General features: G+C 45.6%; 1 long non-coding RNA gene across 2 annotated transcripts in view; it reads right to left on the bottom strand.

Moving 5' to 3' along the window:
* Positions 1-16710: 16710 nt before the first annotated feature.
* The window catches only part of LOC109145101, a 125388-nt gene continuing 120749 nt past the window's right edge, over positions 16711-21349 (bottom strand). For both annotated transcript variants that reach the window (XR_002046304.3, XR_005603988.1), the window contains exon 6: positions 16711-20840. This is a non-coding gene — a long non-coding RNA (uncharacterized LOC109145101). The remainder of the gene's footprint in view (positions 20841-21349) is intronic.

The following is a 21349-nucleotide window of genomic DNA, read 5'->3' as shown; positions in this document are numbered from 1 at the left end:
ACCATGGGAATGGCCACATGCCTTTGGATCTGGAGCTGCAGCCAGATCCGTCTCCAGGTCTGTGGATGCTTGGCTTTCATGTTTTTCCCACCATCTGCCCCCTCCACCCTGAGCTTAAAGTCTGCATTTGCTGTCCAGTGCCAGAACTGACATGACAGAAGCTGTGCTCTGGCTCTTGTGGGGACAGGTTCATCCTTCATTTAACCCCTTAAAGTCTCAGTCCCTGTCCTGTTTCCCCAAGGGAGGAGACCAATCTTCCTGAGCATAGGTGGGATGGGCCAGGTTCAAGGTCTGAATTTATAGACAGAGGTGGGGTCGTTTGGTTTCTGGGCACAGATGCGCCTTGGTGCATGGATGATGCAAGAAAACCTTTTCATTGATCTCAGAGGATTTGCTGGCAGGCAATGCTTCTGCACATGTAATCAGGAGGTATTTTGCAGACATGACAGCACCAGAATCCAGCTGTTGTCGTGCAACTGGTTCTCACTGCCTTTGGTGAGACTGGGACAGTCCTTCAGCGACCCTGAGGGGCAGATGATTGACTGAAATACTATATACCATTGACTGACTGATAACTGCAGGGGAGAGTCAATGACAGGCTTTATTAATGCCTAATTAAGACAGATAAAAGATGACTTCCCTTGGCTAATTTTCTCTTCTAAACCTGGTCACACTCTCTTTCAAAGTGAGTGGAACTTAGAAAGGCAAAGCTGGTGTGCCGAGCATCACAACTGGCTCCCTTTGCCTGCTGAGCATAATGCTTGCTGGGCCTGGAGGCTGGCTCCCGAGGGATTCTGTCCTTACAAGCAGATAAGGCAGCTGGTGCAGTGCCAGAGCACATTTATTACACAGAATAAAGCTGAACCAGCAGCTCTGCCTGGCTGACTGCCTGAACCACTCCAGAGCAGGCGGGCTGGGCTGGCAGGCTCTGTCTCAATGGCACCAAAACTTGAGCTGCTGTTCAAGGCTGCTTTGCCCTCTGTTCCCAGCAAGGACTGGGGAAGGCAGCTGCATTCGGAGCCTGCGCTGCAAGGCAAAGCAAGGCAGGGCATCTTTAAATGGTCAGGGGAAGCAAAATTGTCTCCTGTCACCTCCAAAACTGCAAATCTCTCTCACCACTTCCCACACCATTCCCTGTGCAGCTGATTCATTTGTGATGGGATGTTTACTTGCTGTTGTAGCCTTAGTCACAATATTATTAATGCTGAGAATTCAAGAAAAAGGCAAAGAAAAAAAAGAAAAAAATAGTGGTAGTCTCATATCTCAGGCTGGCTGACATGCCAGTAAATTTAGGGTCTGACTTTCAAAACTGAGATTTTCTTCTTGAGCTCAGGGCCATGGCACAAGCTTTGGCTTAGAGCAGAGCATAGCATCATAAAATCATTTAGGCTTTAAGATCACTGAGAGCAAACACTAATTCAGCACGGCCAAGTCCACTGCTGAACCTTGTCCCAAAGCGCCACATCTACACATCTTTTCAATAACTCCAGGGAAGGTGATTCCACCAATTTTAGTGCTTGATAACCCTTTCAGTGAAGAAAGTTTTCCTAATATCCAAATTAAACCTACCCTGGCACAACCTGAGGCCATTTCCTCTTGTCCTATTGCTTCTTATTTGGCAGAAGAGATCAACCCCCAACTCATTACAGCTTCCTGTCAGGGTCTTGTAGAGAGTGATAAGGTCTCCCCCGAGCCTTCTTTTCTCCAGGCTAAACACCCCAAGCTCCCTCAGCTGCTCCTCATAGGACTTATAAGTCCTCATAGATTGATGGAGTCCAAAACCTGGCAGAAGCCTCCAGGCAATGCTATAATGAATTTTATAGAACCAAGAGTGCAGATGTCTGTATGTTGTGTATGCAGTCAATTTAAAAGAGAGAAGATAAACCAGAGACATTTCAAGAGAGGATCAGCCTGCAGCACCCTCAGCACAGCAGTGTCGGGGACACCAGCAAGCCCACCCCAGAACAAAGGCAGTCACACGCAGGGAGGCCAGTCCTGCTTCCAGAAACAGCAGGCAGCCCAGGATATCAAGTCCTAAGAAAACACCACGCTCCCCCAAATCAGTTCCACGTGTAGGGAATGAAGCAGAGCGAAGATTATTTGCCACAACTTCTTTCCAAGGATGATGTAAGAGAAAAACAGTAATGAAGATATCTGGGAGAGAACATTTGGTACCACGCTGCAAACAACCACAACATCCAAACTGGGAATGGCAGGTGTGGCCACCCCAGCTGGTGACACTTGGTCTCAGGGGTAACGACCAGCACCAAGATACTTCTGATGGCACAGCGCCAAGGGACAATCTTCTCAGTATTCTTTCACTGAGAATACCTCATGCTTTCATCTTAAAGCTGCAGAGCATTTTATAAACAGAAGTTACATTTCAAAAAACAAGTATTATTAACTCAGTTTCCAAACCCCTTATTCCTGTCAGCTGAGCAGTTTTTCATTTATTTGATCACATCAGTTATGCTTCATTAGTGAGATTCCAAACATGCACTGTGAACCAGTAGAGAAAATGCACTGGATTCTGTTGTCTTTGAAGAGTCTGTGTCATCCATTACTGTGGTGAGGGTAAAAAGCTTTCTCTGACACGACTCTCCTGTAATTTGAAGCCAGCAGTTTCATTTTCATTCTGAATCACCCATCCATGAGACATATTTCTGTTAGTCTGCAGCTAAAGATTATACTAAACTACAGGTAAAATGAAAGATCTCTGCCGTCTGAACCAGGGTACGTTTTCCTCACGCACTCATGCACAAGGGGTTGAAGTCACTATGGAAAGCTGGGAGCTCCCACCAGCAAGAGCAGGGCAGGAATCACCAATTTCCATGTGCACTTTCTAGGCTCAAGAGGGTGTTGATGGCATGGCTGTAACCACAGATTAGGATATGTGAAATGCACTAATCAACAGACATTCACCTGGACACCAAACTAGGTCTCCTGAATAAAGCAAAACTACCTGATTTTTCCAGAAGTTTCCTGAATGAAGAAAATAAAAAGTTTAAAGTCGACTTCAAATGAGGAGTGGGGGTAGGGGGCAAAGGGATAGAGGGGGTTCAGCAAAACAAAAGTTAAATGAGTTGTTTGAACAAAATGTCTGGTTTGAACCGAAATTAAGTGGCTTCATTGAAGCTTTTTAAAAGAAATATAATTTAGGTCTGTCTCTAAAGAAGATACTGCTTCAACACGAAAAGTGCTAAAAGTTCTGCCTTAAAAATGCCTAAATGAGCTTTTTTCAAATTTTCCAAGAGTTTTTCCTAAAAAGAGCTTAAAGACTTTGATGTGAATTTCTGACTGGTATCAGTCCACTCCAAAAGAGTTCTTGTGTAGAAAAAGTAAAAACAATGATTCCAGTTTGATCTTTTTCCCCTGCCCTGCTCCAACATGTCCTAATCACACCACTACCATCCTGCAGCAGAAGTTTTCCCACTAGATCCTAACAGCAGGCACCGTGTGATATCCATTTCCCACACTCCCTGTCTGCCTTACACATCTGGGTAGGGGCTGTGCAGTATCTAACAGCAGGCCACCTTATTCTTATTTTCCCTTAGGCATTGTAATGCTTAGCAAGATTAATATATTTTGTGTGTATGATTAGCATGCTAAAAAAGGAGGGCAGTTGTTATTGTAGCTTTCATAAGGGTACAAAGAAATCCAACTATTGAGTAGATCCAAATGAAACCACTGGGAAACAAACTCTTTTCATATATTAGTCTTTCTTTTCCTCTACCTGTTTACTGAGAAGGACTCAAACACACCAAAACATGAGTCATGATCCTTTTGCTTTCCTCCTACACTTTCAGTTATTTTTCTCCTACAGTTGCCTAATTAACAGTTTCTAAGCACAAAAAACCACAACATTGTTGCTAATTACAGACATTGTATTGCCAGGATTAAATAAGGATTGTGAAACAATAAAAAAGTTAAAGACTGGCCCTATCTGCTTCAGTCACCCCAATGTTGTGCAATGACAATTTATATCCAAGAGTAACAGGTTTTGTCGATACTCTTGAAAGGAATAGAAAATATTCTGCAAGGTGCAAGTTTACAGAATGGCATTCACCCTTACAGTCAGAAGCGGTGTTCAGGAATAAAAGGAGGATACAGCTGGAGCAGGCCACAAACCAAACCCTTCAGCCTGGGAGCTGCAGCCCAGGACTTAAGTCCATAATTTTACAGATACAGTCATGATATCATAGAAACATAGAATGGCTTGAGTTGAAAGGGACCTTAAAGATTATCTTGTTCCAACCCCCCTGCCATGGACAGGGGCACCTTCCCCTAGACCAGGTCGCTCAGAGCCCCGTCCAACCTGGCCTTGGACACTTCCAGGGATGGGGCAGCCACAGCTTCTCTGGGCAGCCTGTGCCAGGGCCTCAGCACCCTCACAGGGAAGAATTTCTTCCTGACACCTAATCTAGACCTACTCTCTGTCATTTTGAATCCATTGCCCCTTGGCCTGTCACTCCAGGCCCTTGTCAAAACTCCCTCTGCCTCTTTCTTGTAGGCTCCCTTCAGGTACTGGGGAGGCCACAGTTAGGTCACCCCTGAGCCTTGTCTTCTCCAAGCTGAACAATCCCGGTTCTCTCAGCCTTTCCTCAAGGAGAGCTGCTCCATCCCTCTGATCATCTTGGTGGCTTCCTCTGGCCTCACTTCAGCAGGTCCATGTCCTTCCTGTGCTGGGACTCCACAGCTGGACACAGCCCTGCGGGTTGGGTCTCACCTGAATGAGGCAGAGGGGCACAATCCCCCCTCACCTGCTGCCCACAGGGCTTTGGATGCAGCCCAGGACACATTTGGCTTTCTGTGTTCCCAGTGCACTTGGCTGGGGCATGTCCAGCCTCTCCTCCACCAAGTCCTTCTCCCCTTCTCCATCTGTCCGTCCCCCAGCCTGGATTGACACTAGGGCTTGCCCTGACTCAGGTGCAGCACCAGAACTTGGTCTTGTTTAACCTCCTGAGATTCCTGTGGGCCACTTCTTGAGCTTGTCCAAGTCCCTCTGTACTGCATCTGGTCAACTGCACACTGATCTTGTGTCACCTGCAAACTCCCTGACCATGTTGAGGGATGCCCCAAGCCCAGATGCCAGATTTGGAGATGCCAGCCCCGGAAAGGCCGGCCTTGGAGCAAGAGCCCCCATGTGTGAGCAGCCAAGGGCAGCTCAGTGCCGTTCCTGCACGTGCCCGCAGTTCTGATGCTGGCTCTACCAGGTATCCCATACAGGTATCCCTCACTACAAGGTGAATTCCACACAAGCATGCCAGGAGTTTTGCAAAATCATGTCAGTCATGCTTGAAGTTGCCAAGTATTTCTGGATGCTGTAGTTTCGCCCCAGCTGGCGACAAAGTACCACGTGGCCGCTTGCTCCCCCCACTCTGCACCCCAAGTGGGATGGGGTGGAGAGACAGAAAAAGGCAGAACCTGTGGGCTGAGATAAGAACTGCAATTACCAAAATAAAATATTATTATAGTAGTAATAATAATAATAATTATAGAAGTAGAAGTAATAATAAAAGAGGACATAACAAAAAGAGAGGAATAAAACCCAAGAGAAAAAAATGTGGGAACCTAGAATGCAGAGAATATTTCTCTGCATTCTAGGTTCCCACAAAAAAGTGATGTTTCATCAGTGTGTCATCAACATCATTCTCATACTAAACCCAAAACACAGCACAGCTGATAGGAAGAAAATTAACTCCATCCCAGCCCAAACCAGGACACCTGATAACACTTCTGTGCACATGACAACCACAACCAGGTAACTATTATTTTTGTGGTGAAGTTTACAGCTTGCTGGGGGGTGGAAACAGCAGTCGCTTGGTATATTTTCAGTGTACAGCACATTTAAATCCCAATTTGATACGTTCTGCACCATTATGTCCTCCTAAAGTTGGCAGCATCTGGAACCCAAAGAAATGCTGAACAAGCATTACAGTGCCCAGGACTGCCAGATGGCATCAGCACTCCTCAGAGGGTCTTCCAAATGAGAAGTTTTGCAGCAGGAAATAGTCCCAAGTAGCAAATCCCCTCCCAATCCACAGTCTGGGATGCCCAATTCTTCTAAGCAATGTGTTAAAACATGTCAGAAATTATTATTATTATTTTTAAAGAGGAGTTCAAGCTGAACATTTTGGTTTGGATGGAGGGGAGCTAAATTACAGCAGAGGTAAATATTGAAATAAAAGTGTATTTCGTTTCGATGGCAATGGAAAACTTCATTTTGAAAGTCTTAAAGTGAAACAATGGTTTGGGTTTGTTATTTCCTCAAGCAAAGCAATGCAGAAATCCATCCAAAAGCTTAAGTGATTCCATTGCCCTGAAACTACAGTGTGAACTGAGAGAAGAAAAAACAAATTCTAGGTACTCCTTGGCAGTAATATAGCAAGGAACACCAGGTAGGGCTTTACGTGCCTGAGAATCACTTGGGGCTTGGTCTCAGGGTGAGTGGAACATTGGATTTCACTTTTGTGGTCTTCTCTCAGACAGGCACTGTCAGTCAGAGGGAGCAGCAGATGTCCAAGGCCACGCTCCAGGTTGGTGTTTCCAGTAACTGGGGACACCTGAGCCTGTGATCCCCATGCTCAGTTGGTTGCAGGGTGCTCCCTCCTGGGAAGTGGATTTGCTGCTGGCTGCTGCTCACACATGTGGTTGTGGGATCAAGGTATCTGAGCATGGGTGTTCGTGGCTCCTGATGAGACCAGTTTGGGATTATTGCCTACAAATAGTTGTGGCTTGGAGCCCTACATGCTGTCACCATTTGGGTTTTGACTTTTGTCAGTCATTACTCAGCTCTGATAAATCTATATAAGAAAAAGATCCTTTCGCTAAAACTGATAAGATATTAGATCCTCTCATGTTCAAAGACAGCTGACAGCAGGCATGGATGAATAGGCCTGACAGTGGAATAAAAAGTTATTTGCCCTAACCAAACTCTCTTTATGGGGAGAAATATAATTCACAAAGAATATGTAGCAGATTGCTCCATGTAACCATAAAACTGGATGGCTGGCAAACACTTTCTGAACAGCTAATCCTCACACTGTTTCTATTACTCTGGCTGGGTAGGCAAGAAATACCATGAGACAACAAGTTCCCTGGGAGAAACTGAGGGTCCTAACCCATATGTCAGTAGCAATCATAGAGATGTAGGGCTGGCTGCTCTTTGGTAAATGCTGATGCTTTTTCAGAGTTGCTGGTTTGGCGACTTTGTGACTTTTTGCAATATATTTATGTACATATTTATAAAGGAGGGTGACTCACTTTCAAAAGACTGAGATATTGTTATTTAAGATGATATATTTTGGAAAAATCTGCATGAATTTTAATTGCTGAAGAAAACCAGAAAGTGTATTTTTGTCCTGAAATCCACCTCTCAGTGCTGTCCCTGCCTGGCAGAAGGAGGAGGTGCACAGGAACGCAAGATTTCATCCACATCATTATTGCTCATTTTTGTTTTCTCCCAGGAATAAGGCAGAATAAAACCCAACATCAGCCTCAGTGAAGAGGCATACATTGCAGCCCTGTGTTTTCTTTGCATACTGCATTTTGGAAACCAAATGATGGATTGTGCATTCACACCAAGGTTACTGAGCTGTTCCCTGTGCCTAGGGAAAAGTCTGTGAATTCCTGTTCCACCTCCTCCAACAACCCATCTCTTCTATCAGTGATAACACCAGTGATGGGCTGAAATTCACCTTCATGGTGGTTGGAGCAAGGTGTGAGGTGTCTGTCCCATCCTGCTTGGGTGACAGCAGAGCCATCCCTGTCTTACTTGTGAGCCTGAGTTTCATATCAAGCATTCACACCTCCTTTTTTTTTTTTTTTTTTTTTGGTCAAATAAACTGTGTTGAAAAGTTTAGAAAAGAAAGTATTTTTCTTAAAGGTATTTGGAATGCTTCAAAAACCAGTATTTAACTGCTTGGAGGTTTCTCCCCTCACTTTGCGTTTCTCTGCACTTACGCCTATCTGGAAAAGTTGAAACAGGTGGGTATTTTTCCAGAAAAAAAGAAAAAAAAATAAAAGGATTGAAATTCTACTCTTCCAGTGGTTTACAAGTGCATATTTTTCACTATATTGAAAACCAATAAGAATAAAGTTATTTTTAATCTCTTCTGGAATAAATCCATTTCCAGAAGCTTGGCTAGCAAAAGCCAAGTCAATTTGCACCTAAAGTCTTTCACTTGCTCACTTTCGTTCCACTTTGAGGACTGCAGGAAAAATTCAAGGTTGCCTGATGTATGAGTCTGTTTTTGGTGTTGCTTGCTGTTACTGAATTTAGAGCGCAGGGGGCCCATGACTTTCCCCTTCCTAACCGTATCATGTTGTCATTCAGCTTCACAGCAGGGATACAAAACTCTCTGCTTTTGAATTACTGGCATGTCAGTAACTCACTTACCACATCCTGCTTCCTGAAGGAAAAATACCCTCCAAACCCTATCAAATGTACATTTTCATTGATATGGACAACATTTCCAAATCCTTATTTCAGTGACAGATTAAGTCATTTGTGCAATGACCTCTGACATGAGCATTAATATCTCGGTCCCTGCTTTCTAAATGCTTGTTCACTCACTTTGCCACCAATGTTGGCATCCAAATATCTAAATATCCAAATGCATGAGAGGGCATCTGAGCCACGTAGGACTGCTTCTTCTGACCTCTCTCCCTTGAAATTGTTCCTTTAAAAACATCTTTCCATGTGCTACCAGATAAGCCTGGTCGGGTTTGACTTGACTGTGAAGCAACTTGGGCTGGGGACAGCTGGGGGATGGGAAGTCACGGTGCAAAGGGTGCTCAGAGTGTATTTGCCCATCACAGGATTGAAACCGTGTCTGTAAATCACAGGCACTTTTAATAAGCTCTTGAAAAATTAAATCCCTGGCACTGAGTCTCCTGAAGGGAGCTGCATGTCCTGCAGAAAAACAGGAATATGTCATCTTTTCCCTCTGCCAAGGTACAAAAGAGAAGGACAATGCTCCTGACTCCCCACACAGTGCAAAGGAAACTGTACATCTCTTCCCATCAGCAACCACACCGAGATCCACTGGCTGGAAAAACAGCTCCACTGCTTCTTCTCTCATTATCCTCCAGAGAGTCATTGTTTAAAATATTTGGCTTTTGATGTATCTGCATAGATTAGAGGCAGAGGAGCTGCTGACCACAGGGGTATACACACAGAGCTTCCCTGTTAACTACTCACCCTGCGTCTGTTCCAGAGCCACAAAGCTTTGCACTCCAGGGCTGAACTCGGGGTGAGCAGTTCAAACAAATCCCAAATCTCCAAGCTGAACTCAGTCAAACTGCTCGGTTCATCTTCCATATCAAAAGCATACATAATTACGAAGATAAAGGGATACACGAGCCCTGGTGTACTCAGAAGGCTGGTGAACTTTAGCCTTCACCTGGAGATGGTTCTCCTTTGCTTAGATCTGCTTGGGAATGACATATTTGATTTTTTTTTTTTTTAATGAGCATTAAAAAAGCAGTGATTGTATGGAGCTGCTTTTCCAAACAGATTCATTTATCATTTCCTGAAGAACTATTACATCGCTTTGTGTTACTCAGAACTACAGTTTGCAAAATGAAAGATGTACCATTTGGAAAACTAAAATCCTCTTGGCCGTTCTCCATGTAACACCATTCACCTACTAAAATTAGCAGTAACTTCTTCCTAAGGAAGTTTTTAGAAGGGGAGCAAAAATACTTGGAAAAGTTTTTCCCATGAAACCTGCTGAGCAGCCACAGACCTGAGCTTCTAATTTATTGCAGACCTCAAACCATGTTGGAGTCCAAACTAAAGTCTCAAATGCTGCTGCAAACAGTTCTTGCAGCCTGGTGTGGGACGCAAATCCTGTGTTGAAAGACAGGGTACAGCTTTGTGTCCTTCAGATACAAGACAGGCTTTCCTCCTACAAAAGGCACCTGAACAGAGGGAGAGCAGCCTCAGACCTGCTGAACCCACAGGGATGTGGATAACCATAAACAGGTTTGGGGGCACGTTGCTTGACCTCTCCACTTTTCCTTCTTTTAACAGAAGGTGCGCAAGCCTGAGGTCCTTTTGGTAAGCACTGCATTGAACAGGTAACTTCAAAATTAAGGCCAAAAGAAAGGAACCTCTCTGGGTTTTGTGTATACTTCAACTTGTGAAATAAATATTTTGCTAACCTGAGGCTGAAGTAATTTCCCTTATGTCAAATATATATTTCTTTTGAAGGAAGTGGTTTGTAAGTGTCCTGGCTGCAGGGGAGGAGGAAGATATGCAGGTCCAGAGCTGTTTCTCTGCTGCCCTGTACCTCTGCAGCACCTGGCGGCCTTTGGTAGAGCAGATATCTTTTTGTTGGGCTTGGCCCAGTCTCCTTTTAGCAGTAAGAATACTGCTCAGAAAGAATGACACAACAAGTTTGGTGTAATTTAGGAGTCCTTGAGTGAATGTTTATTTACTGTGTAAGGAGAGTCAATAAATTGACCGGCTTGTCACTGGTTGGGGGGTGCCAGAATGCTCCTCAGAATGAAAGCACCCCAAATCCACCTGTGTGCCCAAGGCACTGATCAGGACAGACTCTCGGGTCTCTGAACACGCCTTCAGGCACGGGGCTGTGACATATGGCAGGCACTGAGCTTTGACAGCACCGAGGGGTCTGGGAGGAGACACACGACAGGACCCACAGCCTCAGAGAGTGATGGAGCTGTGCAGGTGTTGGTCAGCACAAATTCTGCACGCTTCAGCGGCTGAGGAACCACGGCCAGGCTGTTCCACAGAGCTGAGCACAGCCAGCCCCTCACCTGCAGCCAGAAACACCCAGGATAAAAGCAGAGGAGCAGCCTTTGCCAGCTGCCCTGTATGTATGAACAGGGTATTACAGTAGATTTTGTGGGGCTTTTTGTAATAAAAATGATATTAGATTTTCTCGTCTAAAGGCTAGAAATCCCACAGAACACCCAAAGCAGAAACCCCATAATTTTGCCTTTCATTTACTGGCCAAAGTACAATCTGGATAAGATCTGAGCCCCCAAAAACAAAAGACAAAATCTTGCACAGCAAAATCTTGGCAGCCTCTGCTTGCGGGCAGGTACTGACCTCAGCCAGCTCACCAAGCCAGGTGCCCAGCCAGCTGTGACTGGAGCTGTTGCAGAGCTTTTCCCACCAGGATTTCTAATTAAAATTGAAAGAATAAGAAGACTAATTCAGCAAAAGCAGAAAATCATGGACAAAACACTTATTCCATGCAAGGGATGCTAAGCACATGTTTGTGCCACTGGCTTCACGCACTTCTGAGCTTGCCATGCTGCTGGAGAGCTGCTTCAGCCTGTGGAGCTGATGTTGGGATGGAACCTACTCAAGTAATCTGGCTGCAAAATCCTCGTGCCTCAGTTCCCACCCCTCCCCACCCCCCCAACAGGCAACATTTCTCCTGTAAGGTCTGTGAAGAACCAAGCAGGAAAGGGGAGAAGGTGCCCAGCTTCAATAACACAACCAATGCTCAAGTAGAATTCCTGCCACGCCTGTTCAGCAATTTGGCCCTGGCTGGGCTCATCCTCAAAAGATGGGACCCTGAGGACACCAGGCAGCTGCTGCTGCTCCTGAGCCTTTGTTTAGTCCTCATGGTATCACCTAGTGTTAGAAAGCAAACACAAATGTGAGAGCTGCCCTCCAGTATTTAAGCAGTTAATCACTCCCACTTAGCATGCCAAAACACTAATATAACTTTGGGACCCCCTCTGGAAAGCTTGAGGTCCTGCCTGGTTTGCAGGGACAGCAGAGCATCACTCAGGTCAGTTGTTTCCATTCCCACCACACTCCTCTCATGGAGCCTGAGCTGCCTGTGATCCCCTGGGGCATGGCAGCTCTTTAAAGGCCAAGGGTTTGGTGTAAAGCACAGCCTGGTGGCTCTGGTATAGCTGTTCTGTCTCCTGCTATGCTGACAGAGGGCTGCATGTGTGGCTCTCCCTGTATTCACAGAATTCCTGTGTTCCCCACAGCCCTTCCAAAGCTTGTTTGCTGTGTGGAGCGTGTGCCTCTCCTAAAGGGCACTCAGGTGAGGTGCTGCAGGGCAAATCTGAAAGAATCGAGAGGAGAGTGGTAGAAGAAAAGCAAAGTGTCAATGCAGAGGGATCCTAAGGGATGTGGGGATTTCAACAGAGAGCAATTCAGCCTGCCCTGGACACACACACCCTCCGATGGACAGAGAATATTGGCAGTGTTACAGCAGCTGTGACTCTAAGCCAGGCTCTGCTGACATCTCTGTGTTGGCAGCAGCCCTGCCCTGACCAGGCTGCCCAACAGCCCTCCATCCATCCATCCATCCATCCATCCATCCATCCATCCATCCACCCATCCATCCATCCATCCATCCATCCATCCATCCATCCATCCATCCACCCATCCATCCACCCATCCATCCATCCATCCATTCCTCTCTCCATGCCTGTCCCCAGCCTCTGGATCCCAAACTCCAGCCCCATCTGCATGGGTTTTAACATGGTGCTGCTGTGATCTGCTGAAATGCTGAATTACAGCTGCCTAAAGCCTGGGTGCTGCTGAGCCAGGCCTTGCAAACTCCCATCTTTCCCCTTTTAACACGTGGAAGAAAATGGCAGTGCCTTCCCTAAATGGACCAGGTGCATTAGCGCATTCAGCGTGTGCTGAACAAGAGCGGCTAAAATTGAAGCTCTGTCAGTTTTTTCATTACAAACTGTATTGTTGGAGCTTTACTTCTCAGCTGCAAATGGCTGTAGGCTGGAACTTGGCAACATGATCTCCAACAAAAAGAGCATTTTTATTTTCTGAACCTTCTTTTTTTTTCTAATGCCCATTTTTGCATTATGCATAAAGAGTGTGCTGCTGTTAGAGGTGCTTTTGCCACCCTTATGGAATGCAGGAGAGCTGACAGCCTGTGTTTAAAGGTGAATTTAGTAGTGCAGGCCTGTGGCTGACCCCTGGATGATTTTAACATAGCTTTAGGAGTGTGAAAACAGAGCTATGGGCTAAAGCTACCCTGCCGAAGGAAAAGAGCAATGAGATCCTCCTCGATGTGCTACAGACACACGGTGGCTGCATGTGACGTTTTTCTCTCTGATTTTGCTGTCTTTGTTAAGCTGACAAGCTGTTCTGTGGAAATAAACACACCCAGCACAGCCGTCTGTCTGTCCAGGGCACTGAACTTCCCAGCAGGATTCTCAGCTGTGCCGGTACCTACAAAAATCTGACTTGTGAAATTGTGGGTGGCAGGCAAGTGTGGGGGGAAAAAAAGGGCTTATGGCAGAAAGCACCAAAGCAAATAATGTTATGGACTTTGTTGTTATTCTTGCCCTAGATTATCTTTGTCCTCTAGTAGAAAATCTCTCCCTCAAAACTGGATTCAGGCCTGGCGCTGAATAGCTCCTTGCTTTTCTGTATCATATGTTTTTTTTCCTCTCCCTTTTACTATCAAGGGGATTCTTTGATGCTCTTTCTCCTACAGAGTCTGTTTTCCAGTTGCTATGGCCAGAGAAGCAGGGTTCCCAGGAACCAGAGAAAAATGTGGTTGGTGACAGCTTAGCACAGTGTTTCAAAGGAATAAATCAATTGTCCTGACTAATAGATCACACAGGCTCTGACACAAAGTTCAGGTCTTGAACTTCAAGCCTGGCAGCAAACAGTTGGAATTTGGTAAAAGGACATATTTTCCTCCAGGATTACCTCAGTGTGTCCAGGCTGGCGAGAAATCTGCAGTCAATTTAAGAAATTTGTCATGCTTGAAACTAAAAAGCAAACATCACAAAAGATAGAGATTTTAGCAGATCTTTACTTTTCCCTGCGAGTTTCTCTGATGTCGTGCCAGGAGGTGTGGTGGACCATTCTGCCCAGATGTACATTTGCCAGGAACTTAAATCGCCTCCATGAGCCCTGTATGAGGTCTGGATGCTGTTCCCTGGCCGGAGATTCAGAGCTGGGTTGGATTTTCTCATGGAAGTTCACTCTGATGTTAAACCTGAATTGAACGTGAGGATTCTTGAGACCTGTGATGTGACCAAAAGTTGCCAAAACAAGAGGAAAACTAGAGGGGCCCACAAGAAGAGTTATGGTGCAGCCTTGGGGACGTGAGAAGTGGCAATCAGGAATGGCTATTTCACATCCAATTGCTTGTTCCTGAATGTAGCCAACTTCAGAGGATGATGAAAGATATTTTCCTAAGGCAGAAGGAACTCAGCCTTGCACCAGTTTAACCCAACTCCCAACTGGAAAAGTTTGGGGCAATTAGGCAGCCCTTGCTGTATTGTATTTTCCGCTTCAGTAAGATAAAGCTGTGCTGAAGACAAATGGAACTTTTTAGTCTGATATTGCATTCACTGGAAAGCATTGATTTACTTCAGTTGAAGCACTGCACAAGCCCATGTGAAATTCCTTGCTTAGAAAACAGCACACGACAATCGACAGGTAGAGTCCCTATGTTCTCAGAATGAAACATTCTGACCTTCTGCTCTGAAACCAATTCATCTTGAGGTTCACCTAGCTTTCATTTCAGTAGACAAAAAGACCTTTGCCATCTCATTCCCAAATTCCTTGCAACTTTGAGTTTAAACCAAACCAAGAAAGCCAAGTTCACGTGTTTGTGCATTGGATGCCCTTGTCACCTGTCAGCTTCTCCATTTCACTCTACACCTTATTACACTTTCAGTCTTAATGCTGTCCTGCAGTGATGAGTTCCACAGGTGAATTGCCACATGTTAAAAAAGGATTTTCCTCTCTGCCTCCCAACTAAGAGCCTGCCTCGAACTTCAAAACTGGTTTCCTCAGTGTATTTAAATAAATTGCAAGCTTGCAATGATACACACTCACCTCAAGGTTCATAATAAGCATGTAGGAGCTCAGACTTACTTGGTTCTGTGGGTCCATGCTTTAGATAGCTGAGAAAACATCTGATTGCTCTCTGTTCCAATAAATTGGAATGCAAACCTCAGGTCAATCTCAGAGCCTCAGTATGAAGCAGGAGCACATCCAGCTGACCCACAAAAAAATCCCTTCTTGGGCCACTGCACTGTGCTGAAAAGGGGAAATATTTGCTAGAGAACAGCAGCTCAGAAGCAATTATTTTCTAATGTTGCCTTCTCTACTTGGGCCATTTTCTGCTCGTTTCCTTCTGCTGTGCCAATGCCTCAGCTCTGCTGTGGTCTGGTTCTGACTTGGGGAGCAGCAGGCATCCTGCACATCCGTTTGTGCAGACCTGAATTTGGATGTCAGCAATTTGTTATGGACGCCTCCTGCTGCATGATAGGGATGTTTTCTGCAGAGTGACAGCTGAGTAATCTCTCACTGCATGTACTGCAGATTAAAAAACCCCAAAATCCCCAGTCCCTGAAGACTGCAGGCAAGCAAACATAAGGAGACAGGGATCAGCTGGGACTCCAGCGATAAACTACATAATTACCTTGTGGTTATTAACAACTTATTAACACAAATCTGATTTTATCATCACAGGTAGAATTCTGTATGAAACTGTTTGATGAGCAGTGACAAAGGTTTCACTCCCTGCTTCACAGCCTGCAGCACCCTTGAGAGAGCAGAGTAGTGAAATCACAAAACCCCTGGTATGTGAAAGGGTAAACGATTACTGTGGGAGGCATATAAAAAGAAGGAAAATGGTCCTATAAATGCACAGACATTTGCTTTCAGAAGCTCAGAGTTAAGGATATTGTCTAGGAAGCCAGAGCTAACATAATATTACTGAGGTTTTCCTCTCCACTGAAGGAAATGCATGTATATATACACACCTATGCATGTCTATATATGTATTTTTTTCCTTTTGAAGCTACAAGAATGATTTCCCATCTTCAGTTATTTGGGAAGAAATGGTCCCCGTGACTCAGGACAGAAGGGCTGCCTGCTCTTTAATCATCACAGCTTTTGGATTTAACACAAAAGCAGCAGCAGCCAGAGCTAGCCAGACCAGCCCCTTCCTCACTTCCCCATGTCGCAATGACTTCCAGGCAGAAGGATGCAAAGCAGTTTCTTTTTCTTTACTCTTCAGTGCAAATAGATAAAATACTTAGGCTTTGAAATAACTAATTACCCTCTCTTTGAACTATCTCAAGGACAGTTTTAAAGAAAAGACAGAAGATTGCTGATAAATCCATATTGGATAAGGAAGAAAGCAGCAAGGAGTTGAGGCCAGAAGTGTGCCAGGCAGTGTCACGTCCCTGCCACCTTGTGACAAGGCACTACAACTGCAAAGCCCCAAGCCTGCAAGCCCTGGAGCTGTCAGATGGCTGGACCTGGCTCTCTTCAGGGATCCCCAGAGGGACACGCAAGGGCAGGTGTCCATCCCCAGGGGTGCACACAGAGCCCCAGGCAGGGATGGAGTCACTGACTGCTGTCTGGGGACGAGACCCTCCCTGCAGGTGACAGTGGCTTGTCCTCTCCCTGTGGGATGGGCACCTCCAGTGTCTGCGACCAGCCTCATTTTGCCAGCATCCAGGTGCTGTATTAGAGCTGGAGGGGTCAAGGCTCGCTAGAACCATAGGATCCTTTAGGTTGGAAAAGCCCTCTAAGGTCATCGAGCCCAGCTGTTCCCCCAGCACTGCCAAGTGCCCCACCAAACCAAGTCCCTAAACACCATACCTACACATCCTTTAAATATCTCCAGGGATAAGGACTCAGCACTTCCCTGGGCAGCCTGTTCCAATGCCTGACCACCCTTCCAGTGAAGAAATTTTTCCTAAAATCCAGTCTAAGCCTTCCGTGGTGCAATTTGAGGCCATTTCCTTTTGTCATATCACTTGTTACTTGGGAGATCTCGTTTCTTAAAACTTATCTGCTTGTTACCTAGGAGGTCTCTGGGCTGCCTGGATGAGAGGAGAAATACTCCCAGCACAGGGAATGGAAGCTCAGAGATTCCCACACCGAGGCAGGGAGAGCAGCGGTCCTCAGCAGAGCTCGGGTATCAGTTTTCAGTGGTTGGCTCTGCTTTTCCTCTCAGGCAGATCTCTGCAGAGTGCTTCAAAATTGGCTGTTTAGGAGGGGGAAAATATAGGTTAGCCAAGTTTTTCATCCAGACTTATCTGATGTTTTTGCCTGCTTTGCCTCTTCCTGACTTCCTTGTGCTAAGAAAACAGCTGCCTTTGGACTTCTAGGGTGAACTTTTATGTAATGCTTGAAAAGGAACAACAGAAAAGTGCCTTATTTTTAAAGAGTCAGCCAAGAAGACACATTATTGCAGCTTCTCCATCCCCACTGCATGCAGAGCTGTGGCACCAGGCCAGCTTTGCTCCTCCTTCAATTTGTTCCCAAATCTGCTGGAAGAACTGGAGGCTCCTTTGGTTTTCCATTGTTCTGGTTTTCCTGAAAAAGATCTTTTTGTGCTGTTATCCTTCCACGGAAAGGGCCTTCCTGCTCACACACTCAGTGACACAAGGTTACACAAGGCTACGGCAGCCTCTGCTCTGGAGAGGAAGGGTTTTCTTTCTCCTCTGGCACCTGGCCGGCACAGGGTGCCCGGGGAAGCTGTGGCTGCCCCATCCCTGGAAGTGTTCAAGGCCAGGCTGGATGGAGTTCTGAGCAATGTGGTTTAGCGAAAGATATCCCTGCCCACAGCAGCAGGGTTGGAATGAGGTGATCTTTGGACACCCTCCAACCTAAACTATTCCATGATTCTATGAACTTGATAGAGCAGGGCACACAAATAGGTTTGTGCCTCTGATGCTGTAAAGGATGAGAGGTTGTCTGTGAGACAGAGGTGCATTATCTTCCTTAATATTTGCTTTGCAGAGATGCAAACACCTGAAGGAGGAATTTCTCATTGCAAAGGTCTCTGTTGGCTGCACAGGACGTGGACAAGGTCACAGGGAATGTAGCCAAAGGAGGGGACTGGCAAATTTCATAGAAAAATGATAACATGCAGTTGAAAGAATTATTTGCTCTGCTCAACACCACTTGGCTCAGCTTTCCACAGACCCTGTAAGAGGTCGGTTTCACCACTGATAAAAAGACAAAATGTATGGTTGTACTCAGAAGTAACCATCTGAGAAAGGAGGGAAGAGGAAACAGGTTCTGCCACTGCTGATGTAAGAACATGGGGTAGCAAGTCAGGGGATCAGGGCTCAAAGCAGCTAAAGGAGGCAGTTTGATATCCTGATATCCTGAAAAGGCTTGGAGGCCTATAGAAAGTGTTGCTGGAGGATGGGGTGGACACAAACAGCTTACACAGGCTCAAGAGGAGGCTCAAAAACACCTGGAGAATTAATCTGTAAAGGTCACTAAATACATTTTTATGTATTGCACATCCCCATCAGGATATTTTTGAATGAAAACTAATTCTACAAAGAGGGAGAAGTATTATCTGTATTTGCCCTTTCTAGCTTTCAGGTTTGATTTTAGCTATCATTTAAAGTTGTATTTTCTTTTTAAACAATAAATAGTATTAAAATAGCACTTTTACACTATTGCAGGAATAAAAATTGCTGCCGCTGAGGCCATGTCATTCTTTATGGAGCAGAGCCACAGAAATCTATGACAGAAATTTTATAGGACAAGTCACTCCACAGTGGGTACAAACTTCCATGTGAGTTGGCAATTCATCTCCTCTACATCAGAAGTCCAACTAGGACAAGCCAACCTCAGGCTTCACGAATGGCAAGATAATAAGAGACACATTGAGGACATGCCTTAATAATACCATTACAATTTCTGCATCAGGCAGGAGTTTGGATGGCACAGAGAGGGGGCAGATTCCGTGCTCTCCCATTCTAGAAGTCCCCCAAGCTGCAGTAGATGCTTGGGGTCTGCATATGTTAGTTTTGAAACTGAAGATGCTTAATTCTGCTAGTGAAGGTTAATAGAGGTTCTTTAAATAAAAAGGAGGCTTGCAAAGGTGCAAGTTGTCTCTGTCCCCACGCTGAGCCAGCTGGAGGTCAATGAACACAGTCAGTGCTGTCTTGGGTCGGGGCTAACTCGCTTTCACACCTTCTCCACCAGGTAAAGCGGCACCAATTCCCTGTGCTGCCTGAAACAGCCCCTGTCACCCCTGGCCAGGGTTTATGCCCTAAACATCCCTGTTCTGTAGTTCAAAGGCACACGGCAGGACAGCTTTCAGGCAGTGGAGGTGTAGCTCGGAGACAGCGCAGTCACGGGTCCTGTTATTCTCATCTCTGCTGGGGGAGGATTCACAGCCCATCGACTCCTCCTTTGACAGACACTTTAAAGCCCTGGCACCAGCAGCAGCAGCAGCAGCAGCGACGTTTCCTGAACGCGTCCCGCCTTTGTTAGCACCAGCTCCGGGCCGAGTAATCCTTCGAGCTGGAGGTGATCAGCCACCAGCGACGGATTTAATGCCACGGCAATTACACCTCGCAGATTAGACTGGGCCTGATGACACGGAGTTAAGGATGCCCGTGGCAACCAGCAGCCTGTCTGGCTTAAGGCTGCGTGCAAGCAAGAAGGGATTTCGCCTGTCCCACGATACTATGCGCTCTTACACTTTACAGAATGATGAGCCACAGAATCTTTAAGAGAAGGAAAGGATTTTTGAAGACTCCTGCTGCGAGGACAAGATATCTGAGGGAAAAGGGAATGATATCCAATGCCTCTGAAAATCCCACAGGAGCAGGCTGCAGAAATATTTTTCTGTGATAGTTTGAGATAGATATAAGTGCAAACAGTGTAGAAGAAGAAATAAATTCTAGATTGAATGTGTTGGGATGAACAGGACCTTTAGGACTTCTGCTTGTGTAAAAGTCTGTGTGGTCTCTGTGTGAACGTGTGGAATGGGGATTGCTCAGCTCGGGTAACACATCTGGGAGCACAGCAAAGCAGCCTGGTCGAGGGAAAGGTGTCCCTGCCCAGGACAGAGGGTTGGAACTAGGTCGTTTTTAAGGTCCCATCCAACCCAAACCGTTCTATGGTGTGATGAAGCAGGAGAGTTGTAAGAGAGAGGAAGGATGAATTCCTTTGGAAGGATAATTTTTTGCCTCTCTAGTAGCAGGAAAGTTGGAAGAATTGTTTTGCTCTTACACTGGCCTGGGTTGAAAGTGTTTCACTGTGCAGAGTGGTAACAGCCTGATGCACACATTGTTCTTTGGCAGATCACAAGGACCGAGAGGAGAAAAGCCTGTCCTAAAAAGCACAAAAAGCCCCTAGTATCTCTGTAACAGGAGCTGAACTCCTCGCCATGTTTGGAAATACCCGCTGGGGATTTTTCCAGCAGATGGCAACAGCAGACCGGTTTGTAGTGCAAGGCCAGCGTTTGCAGGCTGCAGAAACCTGGCTGGGCTGTACCCAAAGCATCTTCCAGGTCTGCTTCTCCCACTCCCGATATTGAGCCTACCTGGTACCCCAGGGCATGACTGTAAAATAGAATAAATCGGTGCTGCAGAAAACTGCTGTACAAACTCTGGAGCTCTCAGTGCGTCTGCAGGGCTTAAAACATACCTGGTGCACTTTTAAACAGCTGAAAATTATGTCTCTCTCTGAACAAACATAATTTCTCTCCTATATATCTTTTTGCAAAATAATAATTCGAGGGGTGATCAGAGTGGGAGCACAGACAAACACAAAGATAAAAAATACAGTGTTTGACTGGAGTTTTATCAAAAGGTGTCTCTTCCCTGCTGTGTGCAGAAGCTGGATTGATAGACCAAAATTTCACATCATTCTTGTCATTGCTCCTGAGCCATCTTAGCCAGCTGCTCTTGGGAAGTGCTTGTTATTGCCTTGGAAAGGTGATTATCCTGCTCGAAATTGTAGACTCAGTTTGGCCTCTGGAGGAAGGAGTTGTGCCGCAGATCCCAGGTGCTGCAGATGCTGATATCCGTGGAAGAATCAGGGGGACTCCACAGCCAAGTTCCCACCTCACTCTGCCCAGGCCCTGGGGAAGATGTGGGAGTTATTTTTCACAATCATCACCCCTGCAACATCATTTTTCATCAACATTTTGAGAGCACTACCGTTTTTAATAAATAGCAACATTGTTTTGCCATTTGCAAGTTTACTATATGAATTAACCTTGAAGACATAACACAGGATAAATTTACAGCTGAAGGTTCCAACCTTTTTCTCCAAAATTCAATCAATGTGTAGCTTTTCCCTTAAGCTGAAGTACAGGCCAGATTCATAGAATCATTCAGGTTGGAAAAGGCCTTCAGGCAGTGAAAATGAACATTTAGGTGTGATATGAGGCTTGGGGAGTGCTGAAGAGGCTGTAAATTCAACTGATATTCTTTGGAAATAAAAAAAAAGTGGAAAGAATTAATTCATAATGAATACCCTGCAGAAAAGACACAAGGGACAGGCTGCAGGGGAGATCCCTGAAAGCCAAAGCTGTGCCTCAGTGGGATCTAAGGTGGGAATTCTGCAATATGCCTGTACACAATTTAG

The sequence above is a fragment of the Corvus cornix genome, chromosome 3, assembly GCF_000738735.6.
Source record: "Corvus cornix cornix isolate S_Up_H32 chromosome 3, ASM73873v5, whole genome shotgun sequence".
In the NCBI taxonomy this organism is placed as follows: Eukaryota; Metazoa; Chordata; class Aves; order Passeriformes; family Corvidae; genus Corvus; species Corvus cornix.
Note: the sequence above shows the minus strand (reverse complement) of the source record. Positions and strands in the feature narration are given on the sequence as shown.